This window comes from Emys orbicularis, chromosome 12 (genome assembly GCF_028017835.1).
Source record: "Emys orbicularis isolate rEmyOrb1 chromosome 12, rEmyOrb1.hap1, whole genome shotgun sequence".
In the NCBI taxonomy this organism is placed as follows: Eukaryota; Metazoa; Chordata; order Testudines; family Emydidae; genus Emys; species Emys orbicularis.
Window position 1 is genome coordinate 6,060,443 of NC_088694.1, and position 14,745 is coordinate 6,075,187.

Below are 14,745 nucleotides of genomic sequence, written 5' to 3' on the forward strand. Positions count from 1 at the left end.
TAAGGTCCCTTTATACTGCCAGAGTGGTATAAAGGGGGCTTAGTGGAACTTTTAGCAGAAAAGGCCCAATGGTCTTATTTCAGTGTTTCACCATTTTAATGCGAATCATTTTGGAAGGCCCCACTGTGCTTACAAAAAGAGTTCTGATATTCTTCTTTGGGATGAGATGCTTGGGGGGGAAAGCTTCTGGCTATGAGTCCACACAGAAGCCTGCCTTGTTTTTAACTTATGGGAATAGATAAAAACGATGTGATTGCAATTGATTTGAGATTTTCATCTTCAAGGAAGCCATTCCCCTTGTTGTCAGTGATTCTCTTATCTGAGCTCATTATTGTCAAAAGCTTCCATTAATGCACTCTGGGGCCCCAAATTAAATCAGTAAATTTGGCCAGTTTGGCCTACAGAGTATATGTGGTTGTCAACATTCATAAGGAATCTAAAACCAAACTAATATCCTAGGGGGGAATTAATATGCTGTTGGATTTTGCAGGCTTGATAAGATAAGCTCTAAGACTCTGTAAATTGTCTCTATGGGATCTGACAAAGCATATGTAAAACAGAGGAATATGATTTCATAGTGAAAAGACAAAACCTCCTTTTCCTTTATTTTCCTTCACAAGAAGGCTAGATGTTCCATAATTGAGGTTTTAATGGTTGTGAAGGTAGCTTACCCAAGGCTCAATAAAGATGAGGAAATCATTTGTAGTGAATACATTTATTTGACATGTTTATTGTCCATGAACATTTTGCAGTTTCCCTAAATTTATTTGCTATTCAAAATATTTCTCAAACAGTTTCAGAGAATAATTCATGGGTTCTGATTTTCCACTGCTTTGCCACCATGTGTAGCTATTTGACCTGTCTGAGGCATGCAACATGCTATCACCAGCGACTGTGAGTGGAGAATTCTGAACACTAGCCTTACATAGATCTGTCAGATCAATGGAGGACTGTGCCCTTGGATCTGCAGATTGAGCAGTTCATTGAGAATATTTGAAATTCAAACTTTTCTAGATAGTTTTAATTGGACACATGTGATAGCATTTCTATTCTCTAATTAGATGAGCTTAACACTTGGAAAGGAAGTTTCTGGTATGAATGTTTGCACTTAGGAGTTCAAAATTCACTCTCTGAATACTAATATTCACCTAAAGTTAGTTGTTCCTATAAAAATTCACTGTCAGTTAAAAGCACTTGGTAAAATAGTCAGAGAAAATGAACACAAGGGACATGATCGCATGTGAAATGAGTTCAAATACACCTCTACCCCGATATAACGCGACCCGATAGAACCTGAATTCGGACATAATGCGGTAAAGCCCAGCGCTCCGGGGGGACGGGGCTGCGCACTCCAGCGGATCAAAGCAAGTTCGATATAACACAGTTTCACCTATAACATGATCAGATTTTTTTGGCTCCTGAGGACAGCGTTATATCGGGGTAGAGGTGTATTTATTACAATGAATATTATCAGGAAATGTTTTGAAGAATTCACCCAGTTGTAATATAGGCAAAAAGGACTTCTGTACATAGGTATAAGATGATCTGGTAGATGGCTTAATATAAATCAAGAGAAAGTTGATAGTTTCTTTTGAAAACTTTGGTGTTTGTGTTTTTATTTAACTGATGAGGCTCATTCAATAAGACAGAGGTCCTGACTGACCTGAAGGACATTTGGAACAGAAATGATCTTCCCTAAAATTATTGGAAACACTCTGACTACTGGGGCAATATGGTATTTTTCCCCATATCGTTGGCAGTTGAAGAATATCTCTGAATGACATAGTCTGTGTCTACCAGTCTGTTAAAGAAGCAGGTAGAAGATGCAACCAGTTCATTATTTATTGGTCCTCAAATTGCTGAAATTGAGATAACAGGTAGAACAAAGAATAAAAAAGACTAAATCTTCACACAAATTAGACATGCAAATACATACATATGTATGTATCATCAGTGATTTAGATAATGGCATAGAGCAGGGGTTGGCAACCTTTCAGAAGAGGTGTGCCTAGTCTTCATTTATTCACTCTAATTTAAGGTTTCCCGTGCCAGTCATACATTTTAACGTTTTTAGAAGGTCTCTTTCTATAAGTCTATAATATATAAACTATTGTTGTATGTATAGTAAATAAGGTTTTTAAAATGTTTAAGAAGCTTCATTTAAAATTAAATTAAAATGCAGAGCCCCCCGGACCGGTGGCCAGGATCCGGGCAGTGTGAGTGCCACTGAAAATCAGCTCGCGTGCCGCTTTTGGCACGTGTGCCATAGGTTGCCTACCCCTGGCATAGAGAATACACTTATAAAGTTTGTGGGTGATATCAAGCTGGGAGGGGTCGCAAGTGCTTTGGAGGATAGGATTAAAATTCAGAATGATCTGGACAAACTGGAGAAATGGTCTGAAGTAAACAGGATGAAATTCAATAAGGACAAATGCAAAGTACTCCATTTAGGAAGGAACAATCAGTAGCATACATATAAAATGGGAAATGACTGCCTAGGAAGGAGTATTGCGGAAAGGGATCTGGGGGTCAGAGTGGATCACAAGCTGAATATGAGTCAACAGTTTAACACATTTGCCAAAAAAGCAAACATCATTCTGGGATGTATTCGCAGGAGTGTTGTAAGCAAGACACAAGAAGTAATTCTTCCGCTCTACTCCATGCTGATTAGGCCTCAACTGGAGTATTGTGTCCAGTTCTGGGTGCCACATTTCAGGAAAGATGAGGAGAAATTGAAGGAAGTCCAGAGAAGAACAACAAAAATGATTAAAGGTCTAGAAAACATGACCTATGAGGCAAGATTGAAAATTTTGGGTTTGTTTAGTCTGGAAAAGAGAAGACTGAGAGGGGACAAGATAACAGTTTTCAAGTACATAAAAGGTTGTTACAAGGAGGAGGGAGAAAAACTATTCTCCTTAACCTCTGAGGATAGGACAAGAAGCAATGGGCTTAAATTGCAGCAAGGGAGGTTTAGGTTGGACATTAGGAAAAACTTCCTAACTGTCAGGGTGGTTAAGCACTGGAATAAATTACTTAAGGAAGTTGTGGAATCTCCCTTACTGGAGATTTTTAAGAGCAGATTTGACAAACACCTGTCAGGGACAGTCTAGATCAATGATTCTCAAAGCCGGTCTGCCACTTGTTCAGGGAAAACCCCTGGTGGACCGGGCCGGTTTGTTTACCTGCCGCGTCCGCAGGTTCGGCCGATCGCAGCTCCCACTGGCCGCGGTTCGCTGCTCCAGGCCAATGGGGGCTGCGGGAAGGGCGGCCAGCACATCCCTCGGCCCGCGCTGCTTCCCACAGCTCCCGTTGGCCTGGAGCGGCGAACCGGGCCAGTGGGAGCTGTGATCAGTCAAACCTGCGGACGCGGCAGGTAAACAAACTGGCCCGGCCCGCCAGGGGCTTTCCCTACACAAGCAGCGAACCGGCTTTGAGAACCACTGGTCTAGATAATACTTAGTCCTGCCATGAGTGCAGCGGACTGGACTAGATGACCTCTCGAGGTCCCTTCCAGTCCTATGATTTTGTGATTCTATGTATAATAAATTATAATATATTATACATATAGCTGAATGGTTTTTTATCTGTACTGCTATATAATATACAGCTATCGCTGCTGCTTGGTTGGACTTCCTGGTTTTGAGGTGTGTGTGTGTTTAATAACTCTTCCGAATAGAACAGAACTTGTTATTCTTCGGTTTGTATTCCAAAAACTCTTTCTGGAAGTGTAGAAAATGTTAGGAGGGGTCTATAAAGGAAGCACCTTTAATGAATTTTTGCTAAATTTACACCCAAGGCACCTATCAATCCCATGTGCTCAAAACATACACATTTTTGTAGTGCTTGTCTGAATGCTTTGCAACCTAAATGCCTCAACCTGCAAGGTGCTGAGACGATCCTGCAAGGGGAAGAGCACCTTCAACACCCACTAAAGCCAAAGGGAAATGAGCAGGTTCAGCATTGCAAAGAGCCTTACAGGATCTAGCCCCACATGCTTACTACATTATTAAAGCCCAGCCACTTCTGGGGTGGATGATGGCAGTCAACCACTGCACAATAAACCACACAACAGCGGGGAAAGGGCCAATTTTGCTCCAGGTCAATTTGGCAAACCATGGCTCTTACAAAGAAACTGTCATAAGATTTTTTTAAGCTCCAAACCTATCAGGTAAAACCTAAGATTTCCCATCTAGGGAGCCAAGCTATTGCATTTATAAGCTAGTACACATATAGATAGTCTGTAACTACTCAGAATTAAGTGGAAACCTCTTCTTCCACCTATCATTTGTTTGTAGCTATTATTTCCTTTGTACAAAATATTTGCTGAACAAAGCTTTCTCTAATTTGCCATTGGAGAGTATTTTAATTGGAATGTTACTGTTGAATCTCTTTAATGTTTAGCTAGGGGGTGGGGAAGAGAACTTGAAAACCCCAGTTTGGTTTAGGTTTGTGCTTGTGGAAGAAAAATGCTTTAAGTCCGGGAATATCTAAGTATATCTATATATGTAAGGAAGTAATTTTCAGGCTTCTATAGCGCTGTTTAAATTAAAATAGTATAGTCAAATTAAAATAAATGTGTGCCTCATTTATATGCATTCTGAAAACATTTAATCTGATGAGCTGATGTATATCTGAACTACAAGGAAAACAGAAGCTGGCAAAAGGATCTTCATCGGCCGAGCTTTTAAATGAAGCACGGTTGATATGTGTCAGCAGAACAACACAGTTCTTGAATTTCAATTCAACTCTCCGTATGATAAAGATGAAGTGAAAAGTTTAGATGAGACTGAAGTGAAGTTAAATCTAGAAATTAAATCTTGAAGGCGTATAGAACAATGAGAAGGTGTTTACAGAGGACAACTGCTGTAACAAGCCACAATTCTCTTCTGCCAATATTGATATAGTATTTGATAGAAGAAAATAAGACTTTGGGGAGTTATTACTGGCAGATATTTAGGCCTTTCTGGCCTGAACAATTAAAAGATCTTGACTACATTATTTGTCTTGAAAATGCTCTTGTTTTGATACTAGCCAGTATTTCTGGATGATTGTCACCTGTCCGGCTATAAAACTATATTGCAGCTTAATTGTCTTCATTGAACGAGACAATAATATGGTTCTAATCTGAGAAATGACTATATAAAAATGGCACCTTCTTACTGAACACGTTTGTCCCCGAACGTGTAGTCAGAGTCAGACCTGCTAACTTGACTGACTATGAGTCTAATCTAAAATCCACTGAAGCCAATGCAATAGCTTCAGACCCTAATTAGCCTCCCACAGCCAAGACAGCTGTAGGGAAAAGGAGCTGGATTCAGTTCCAGTTAGCGACTCTTCAGCCGAATTGTTAACTAAATTCCAACTGCAGGAACAAAGTCCGCTCTTCCTTGCACACATGAAATCCCACTGAGAGCAGAATTAGGCCTTGCAGCCCTTTTGTTCCTGGTGATAATGAGTGAGCCAGAACAGACCCTGCCTGACTTTTGGCTCCAAGGCTCAGTTTGAAAGGTAGGCCGTTAAAAAAGATCTTTCTTTCTCTGTGTCGAAAAAAACAGAAACAGTGTAGAAATCATTGAGAGACGATATCTATAGAACCAAACAGTGCTACTCTTACAGAGACAAGGTGGGGGACTATCAAACTTCCAGAGCCCTGTCCAAGTTCAAAAACTTGTCTCTTATCAACAGAAATTGGTCCAATAAAAGATCTCTCACCCACCTTGTTTCTCCAATATCCTGGGACCAACATGGCGGCCACAACATTGCAAACTACTTCTCCGAAGTCACTTCTCAAGATGGAATCGAACTCTAGTAACAAAAAGGTCTGAAAATAATTAGTCTATAATATGTAGACTGGTAAACTGCCCCTAAACTGTCTGAATGAAACTCCCTGGCTTTACGTAACCCCTAGGAGGGGAGTGTAGATGAGCAAATATTATTATTCTCAGATGTATGTTTAATAAAGACTGTGGGCTGGAACTTCACCTGGGGTAAATCAGCGTTGCTCCATTGAAGTTGATTTCCCGTGGCAGAGCATCTGGCCAATTTTTTTCTGTTCAGTGTCCTCCCCTCTGCATTCACCAACATAATGCTCAGCCTAATATCCAGTGAGAGAATTTGGTGCTTTTACTCTGTTATGAAGAAATTAAGGCAGGGATCAGAGGAACAGAGAGATAAAGCAATGTCCTCTTGTCTCTTCCCCTCTCTGTCTTTCCTCCCCAGCTTCTGGCTTGTGAATTCATATAAACCTAGTGATGGGTGAATCCCGGAAGGTTTGGAGGCTTGGGTCAGTTAGGGTGACCAGACAGCAAATGTGAAAAATCAGGACGGGGGTGAGGGGTAATAGGAGCCTATATAAGAAAAATACCCAAAAATCGGGACTTTCCCTTTAAAATTGGGACATCTGGTCACCCTAGTGTCAGTTAGGAGAAGCATGTTAGAGTCTTGGGACCTGCTATATCTTCTTTGGTAGCAGTGAGGTGTCCAGAGGAGTCAAGCTGCTCTCTCCTCCCCTTTGCCAGCAGCAAGGACTCCAGAGGAGCATGTCTTCTCCATCACAGGCATATCTGTGGGCTATGCTGCTCCTCCCCCTCAGAGGCAAGAGAGGTAGGCTGAAGAACCTCCTGGTAGAGGCAGCCGTCTTGGTGTTAGGGCTCTAGCTGCCTACTCCGCTCCATCGCTACGGGCTCTTAAATGTGGCGCTGCTCTTGGGCTTCCTCTTGAACGGCACCCCAGTGTGCAAGCGGCAGAGATATTCAGGATGCCTCCCTCCTTCCCCTGGGACCCATAATCTTCATTAGGGTGAAAGGATTTGCATGCTCTTCTCTCCAATGTTTCAGGGTCTAAATTTACACCCAATCCTCCCTAAAATGCAGTGAGGCGTAACAGTCTTCATTGCACAAACTCAACTGTGAGCTGCCCGAGGCTTTGGATCCTAATGGAGCATAAGGTTTGCCTTTCCAGGTCAGGCCATCTAGCCTGGTAACCTGGATCTGGTATTATCTAATACCTGATACTTCAATAGTGCACCTAGCCAATTGAACGATGCTGTACATGGAAGGGACCATTATTAGCATAATCAGTCGCCTGTGATGTGAGTCCAATTATAAACGTACTGTTCTATTAATGAATGATTTGCTCATGCCTCAGAGATCTCATTAAATGCTGAATGAGATTCCAGTTTTTTATCAAAGTTTAAAGGACAACAACAACAGTAGTGTGTATTGAAGTGTCACACACGGTGAATGTTTCATTGCTCAGCCTGGTTTTACAGGAAGGTAAAATCAGGCAGAAAGATTTGTTCTAGTCAGGAAACTGGAAGGAAAATGCCCAGGCAAAGAGCAGCGTTCATGTCATTGAATATCAGCATTGTATTTTTCAATCAGAATAGACTAAAATGCAATAGTGGCTTTGCCTGATTTCATTAATCTTTTGGGAGGTATTGAACTGAAGGTACAATGACATGGAAAAATTTTTTTTTGTCAAAAACAAACAAACAAACAAAATAACCAAACAAAAAAACAACAAACCCTGAAAATTTTCAAACAAAGCCCAAAAAACTTAGTTTTGGGCCAAATACTGAACATTTTAGGGTTATGGCCAAAAAATTCAGTGGTCAGGTATTTATATTTTCAACAGGGCTATCAAGCAATGAAAAAAATTAACCACACGATTAATCGCACTGTTAAATAATAATAGAATACCATTTATTTAAATATTTTTGGATGTTTTCTACTTTTTCAAATATATTGATTTCAATTACAACACAGAATCCAAAGTGTAGAGTGCTCACTTTATATTTATTTTTAATTACAAGTATTTGCACTGTAAAAAATAAAAGAAATAGTATTTTTCAATTCACTTAATACAAGTACTGTAGTGCAATCTCTTTATCATGAAAGTTGAACTTACAAATGTAGAATTAGGTACAAAAAACTGCATTCAAAAATAAAAATGTGAAATTTTAGACCCTGCAAGTCCACTCAGTCCTGCTTCTTGTTCAGGCAATTGTTCAGACAAACAAGTTTGTTTACATTTACAGGAGATAATGCTGCCCACTTCTTGTTTGCAATGTCACCTGAAAGTGAGAACAGGCGTTCTTATGGTACTGTTGTAGCGGGCGTCCCAAATTATTTACGTGCCAGATGCGCTAAAGATTCATACGTCCCTTCATGCTTCAATGACCATTCCATGTTGATGACAGGTTCTGCTTGATAACAATCCAAAGCAGTGCGGACAGACACATGTTCATTTTCATTATCTGAGTCAGCTGCCACCGGCAGAAGGTTGGTTTTCTTTTTTGGTGGTTCGGGTTCTGTAGTTTCCGCATCGGAGTGTTGCTCTTTTAAGACTTCTAAAAGCATGCTCCACACCTCGATTCATATTCTTAAATCTCACATTTGTACCTTCTTTGCGTTTTGTCAAATCTGCAGTGAAAGTGTTCTTAAAATGAACAACATGTGCTGGGTCATCACCAGAGACTACTATAACATGAAATATACGGCAGAAGGCAGGTAAAACAGAGCAGGAGACATACAATTCTCCCCCAAGGAGTTCAGTCACAAATTTAATTAACGCATTATTTTTTTTAACGAGCATCGTCAGCATGGAAGCATGTCCTCGGGAATGGTGGCCGAAGCATGAAGGGGCATATGAATGTTTAGCATATCTGGCACATAAATACCTTGTTAGGCCAGCTACAAAAGTGCCATGCAAATGCCTGTTCTCACTTTCTGGTGACATTGTAAGTAAGAAGCGGGCAGCATTATGTCCCATAAATATAAACAACCTTGTTTGTCTTAGCAATTGGCTGAACAAGAAACAGGACTGAGTGGACTTGTAGGCTATGAAGTTTTACATTGTTTTGTTTTTGAGTGCAGTTATGTAACAACAAAAAAATCTACATTTGTAAATTGCACTTTCACAACAAAGAGATTGCACTACAGTGCTTGTATGAGGTGAATTGAAAAGTACAGTTTGATTTCAGTTACAACACAGAATAGAATGTATATGAAATGTAGAAAAACATCCAAAATATTTAATAAATGTCAATTGGTATTCTATTGTTTAACAGTGCGATTAAAACTGTGATTAATCTGGATTAATTTTTTAAATCGTGATTAATTTTGGGGGGTTAATCGCTTGAGTTAACTGCGATTAATCGACAGCCCTAATTTTCAATGAAAGTCAAAATATTTTGTGGAACTCAGACACCTGTTGCGAAAAACTTTGTTTAGTCAACCCCCCGTTTTTCCATCAAAAGCCAGTTTTGACAGAACATTTTTGACTAACCCTATTTGGGGGAAAGCGATGACATGGCCCAGGGCTGGGAATTAGGAGGTCAGAGTTCTATCCCAGCTGTGCCATAGACTTCCTCGGTGACCAAGGCAAGATTCTGCCACCATGAGTTGGCTCTACTTCATGAGCAGTCCCGCTAATGTCAGGAGGGTCACCTGTGGACTAAGATGTTACTCGGTGTCAGAGTATCAGAAACCTTTCTGGGCCTCTCATTCTGTTGGTAATATAGGAACAATGCTTCCCCTCCTCACAGTCATGTTGTGCTGCTTGATAAGTTAAAGTGCAAGGAGATCCTTTCAGGCCAGCCATCCTCAGACTGAGCCTCTGGGTAGATAAAAATAAGGTAAATAAGTCCCTTTGGTGACTCTGCTGCTGCTGCTAATTAACTGCTTTGAGTCTGCTGAATGTAACTCCTTCATGAGGCAAGAGGCATCTTCAGTGAAGCAGCCATGGCTTTTTTTTTGAGTTAATGGGGGGCTCTGACATGAGTGCAGGAGATGAAAGATGAGGAGGAGAGGGGCAATTTGCGTTAGAGGTAGGGCCACTAGGGACTGGGTTGAGGAGAGGATGGCCTGGGTTATACTAGACATGGGTGAGAGGTGGAAGGGAAAGGGGTGCACAGTGGAGCATTCAAGAACTTGTGTTTGGTGACCCACCTGAATACTGTCAGACCCTTGTTGCTGTTTGTCTGCGGGCAACATTAGCAGAACCAACGACTATCGATTTCTTTATTAAATCCATGACTCGACAAACATGAATTAAACATTTAGGTTGCCACTCTCTCCGGTTTGTGGACACATCAGAAAGGAACGTGCTCATTAATAGCACCAATTAGCATAGCAGGCACTTAATGCCATGCATTACTCTGACATCCAAAAGCTCTCCTTACTCATTCTATTTGACTGGAGCGGGAGGAGAGGGAGACTGCGTAGGATTACGTTTAGCAGCATTCAATTAAATGTGCAGGGCCAAATTGGCAAAATCACTCTCTAAAATTGACCTTGTTATTTTGCAGGTGTCCTTATTTACAGGCTCAAAAACCCTGCATAAGCTTGAACAAATAGAGGCTTCTAAGGGGGCCAGAATTTCACAGAGGAAAAACGTGTACAGATTTGTGCAACTAACTTGTATGTACAGTTACGATGAGTGTGCATCCTAAGAGCGTGATTGTGCACTCGAATCCCAGAATTATGCTTGCACTTGAAAATTGCAATTATACACCAAACACTTTAAAGGAATATTTCCCCTAGTTCCTCAGTGTGTGTGTGTGTGTGTGTGTGTGTAACAGAGGGATGCTGAGGCAATATTATGTATAAGCCTAACATTCCCCTTCTTTCTGCACCTCAGCTTAACTCTGTTTCAGCACAGTCCAGAGTTCTGTCTTTTCAGACAGCATGACAGTTAAACCTCAGGTCTCTTGTATTTGTACCCTGATATGTAGGTGTTAATAGATCCCGGACAACTTCAAAGCTAGTACTCTACACTTTCTTAGGCCTGGTCTACACTGCAGAGTGAGGTCGACGCGAGGCAGCTTACGTCTCACTAACTCTGTAAGCGTCTACACTAAACGTCGCTCCCACCGATGTAACTTGCTCACTACGCCGGCTTAAAAACTCCACCTCCGATACAGGCGTAGTGCTTAGGTCGACGCACTGTCAGTCTAGAAATGGTGTTGCTTCCATTGACTGTTGCTGACTTTCAGAAGCCGCCCCACACTGCTAGTGAAATCAGTGCAAGCGCTCCTGGTGAGGACACACAGAAGGAGTGCACAGCAGACCCGCAAAAGCGATTTAATGACTGCGGTGGCTGTACGCCGACATAACTTAGGTCGATATAATTTTGTAGTGTAGACATACCCTTAGGAAAACAAATGTTTAATGCACACAGAAAACATTGTAAATAGTATTTTGGATCACTTTTAAACAAGACTGGCCGATTTTTTTTTAATGCCCCCTAAAAATAGCAGGTGGAAATTCAGAAGCCCAACTCTTTGAAAATGTGACCTTGCTATTTACTGTTCTGGATTAGATAGTAGTAAAAAAAGGCGGCAGTGAAACCAATGAGGGAAACAGTGACACTCTGACAGCGATCAGGCTTAGGCATTGGTATATCTTCTTGTGGCTGGATACCAAGGAAGAAACTTCATGTGATGCAAACCAGTGGCAAGCAACAGAGCTAATAAAACAAACAAAAAACCGAGAGGAGAAATCTTCTGCTAAAAACTGGAAATACATGATTACACCTGGTATAGAGAGAAACCAGTTTTTCTCCAGCCAACATGTCCACAGCTGGAGCTGATCTAGGATAGGGATCCCTCAGTCCTGCTCTATTGCTTCAGTGCTCAGATGAGATGTGACAGCAGTGGGACAATAGGCTAGTGTGCAGGGATTAGATCTCTTTTGTTTATCTTTAGTAGAAAGAGAGAGAAGTGGCCCAGGGACTACTCTTTGGGGCTCATTTCTGACTGCTGGGGGTGCAGCTGGAATTATTAGTGAGACAGAGATGGTGAATCTGAAATGCTTGGACAATTTAAGAAATGGTTTGACCCACATCTTTGTAAGCCCATCCCCCCCAGCCAGGGAAACAGGGCTCTCAAACTAAACTCAGCAGGAGTCACAGCATTGAGATGAGCAGCGACAACCCATGCTGCAGTGCCCGTCTGCAGCACACTACATTCTGCCGCAGCAGGAAAGAAAATGTTGGTGAAAAGGTAACTTTTTAAAAAACCATTGTCACATGCACCATGCTGAACCTGGGGACGTTGTGCGGGATGAGGTGTGTGCATCGTTCCAAGGGCTTGATTACAGAAGTTAGCAGCATTAGCATTTGACTCTATTTATTGAGTAGTTTTCTCGCTTCTTTGGAAAATGACCTTTCCAAATAAAATATTATCCTTATTATGTGTGGTGCTAACGTCTACAGGCCCCATTGTGCTAGGCCCTGTACAAACTTATAGTAAGAGACAGTCACTGCCTAAAGATCTGACAGCGTAAATAGGCAAGACAGAACAAAGGTGGGAGGAAAAGAAAGATTTGCCCTATTTTTACAGAGGGAGAACAGAGTCCCTTTGGGTATGTCTACACTGCAATAGAACACCTGCGGCTGGGCCATGGCAGTTCACTCGGGCTCACAGGGCTCAGGCTGTGGGACCCTGTAAGGGAAGAGGGTCCCAGAACCTGGGCTCCAGTCTGAACAACTACACTGCAATTTTATAGCCCTGCAGCCCAAGGCCGAGTCCACTGACATGGGCCGGTCATAGGTGGTTTAGTGAAGTGTAGACACACCCAGATGTTAAGTGTCTTCCCCCACAATAAATCTGTGTCTGAGATGGGCATAGAACATATACGCTGGGCTTAAGATGTGATAGAAATAGTTACATTAGACAGCGTGTCCAAAGGAGAGCAACAAAAATGATAAGAGGTTTAGAAAACATGATCTATGAAGAAGGTTAAAAAGAATTGTGTCTGTTTCATCAAGAGAAGAGAAGGCTCAGAGGGGACCTGTTAAGTCTTCAAACATGTGAAGAGGACAGTGTTCAATTGTTCTCCATATCCACTGAGAGTAGGATAAGAAGTAATTGGCTTACTTTGCAACAAGGGAGATTTTTGTTGGATATTAGGAAAAACTTGTTAACACCAAGAATAGTGAAGTACTAGAATAGGCTCCACCGGAGGCTTTGGAATCCACCCTCATTGGAGATTTTTAAGAACAGGTTAGACAGGGATGGTTTAGATATACTTAATCCTGCCTCAGTTCAGGGGGCTGGACTAGATGACCTCTTATGGTCATGTCCAGCCCTATGTGTCTATGGCTACATCTACACTACAGGGGGGGGTCGATTTAAGATACGCAAATTCAGCTACGCGAATAGCGTAGCTGAATTCGACGTATCGCAGCCGACTTACCCCGCTGTGAGGACGGCGGCAAAATCGACCTCCGCGGCTTCCCGTCGACGGCTCTTACTCCCACCTTCGCTGGTGGAGTAAGAGCGTCGATTCGGGGATCGATTGTCGCGTCCTGACGGGACGAGATAAATCGATCCCCGAGAGGTCGATTTCTACCCGCCGATTCAGGTGGGTAGTGTAGACCAGGCCTATGATTCTATGATTAAAATATCATTGATTAGTTCAGTGGTTCCCAAACTTGTTCCGCCGCTTGTGCAGGGAAAGCCCCTGGCGGGCCGGGCCGGTTTGTGTACCTGCCGCGTCCGCAGGTTCGGCCGATCGCGGCTCCCAGTGGCCGCGGTTCGCTGCTCCAGGCCAATGGGAGCTGCTGGAAGCGGCACGGGCCGAGGGACGTACTGGCCGCTTCTTCCAGCAGCTCCCATTGGCCTGGAGCAGAGAACCGCGGCCACTGGGAGCCGCGATCGGTCGAACCTGCGGACGCGGCAGGTAGACAAACTGGCCCGGCCCGCCAGGGGCTTTCCCTGCACAAGCGGCGGAACAAATTTGGGAAGCACTGGATTAGTTCATCACAAACTTTGTTGTGTTGTTAGTAGAGATGGTCCCAGACCAACTTCTCAGGTCCACACAATCACAGACATGGTGGAATTTTGGATCTGGAGCCTGTTCTGAATTGCTCAGCTCTGGCCTGTTTCCAGTAGTTATTTTGTAGGGTCAACTATGCTCGAAAGAAAATTCAAGGCTGACCAAAACACACTAAACCAGAAATACAACAATATTGCAAATTATGCAAAGTCTAAGTGGGGACATTTCCCCAGTTACCTTGACGTGATAAGCATTTATATGTTATAGCAACTTACATATGTTAACTTCATTCCATAGTAATTATGGATTTCCCATTGTCACCTGGAGACACTCACTGGTTGCTTTTAAGCTTGCTGTATAAGGGAATTGGAGTCCTGCAAAACCCCAACTATTGCCACATAACAATAGCGTACTGAACAACGGTTCTTTATTGCAGCTGCCTGAAGTTGAAGCCTACAGGTGTCAGTGTTAGCTGAGCGAAGGAAGCTGCAGCCTGTGTGTAGAACTCAGTGACTGGGGAATCAAGAGCTTGTTTTCTATTATTATTAATAGGATATTCTCCCTAGGTTTCCATATAGCAACCGTCACAACTAATCCCATTCTGCATAGTGTGCAGCCATGCCACCTGATGGCATGATGCTACCAGCACTGTAGGATGTACAAGCAACCTACAAGCTCAAGCCTGGTCAGGAGTTAGATGGAAGAGCATCAAGGAAAATCTAGGTACAGCAGGAGGTGTTGTTACTGACTAAAAAGTGGGTACAGTTCCCTGTGTCTGGTTTGAAGCAATGCCACAGCTGTGCAAGCGGGCACTTGGCTGCTGGAAGGATTCTTTCTTGGAGGAGCTGAAAAGCATAAGCCCTGATAAGTTCTGAATTTAAGTGCTTGATTTGTATAAGGTGAAGCCTGATGTTTGCCTACCTAAGCTAGCACCTGCAAATCAAACGTTTGTGTATGCAAATAG

The 14,745-nt window shown here is 42.5% G+C and overlaps 1 protein-coding gene across 1 annotated transcript in view; it reads left to right on the plus strand.

Moving 5' to 3' along the window:
- CHRNA4 (cholinergic receptor nicotinic alpha 4 subunit) overlaps nt 1–14,745 on the plus strand; it is a 36,760-nt gene that overhangs the window by 10,554 nt on the left and 11,461 nt on the right. The window lies entirely within an intron of this gene.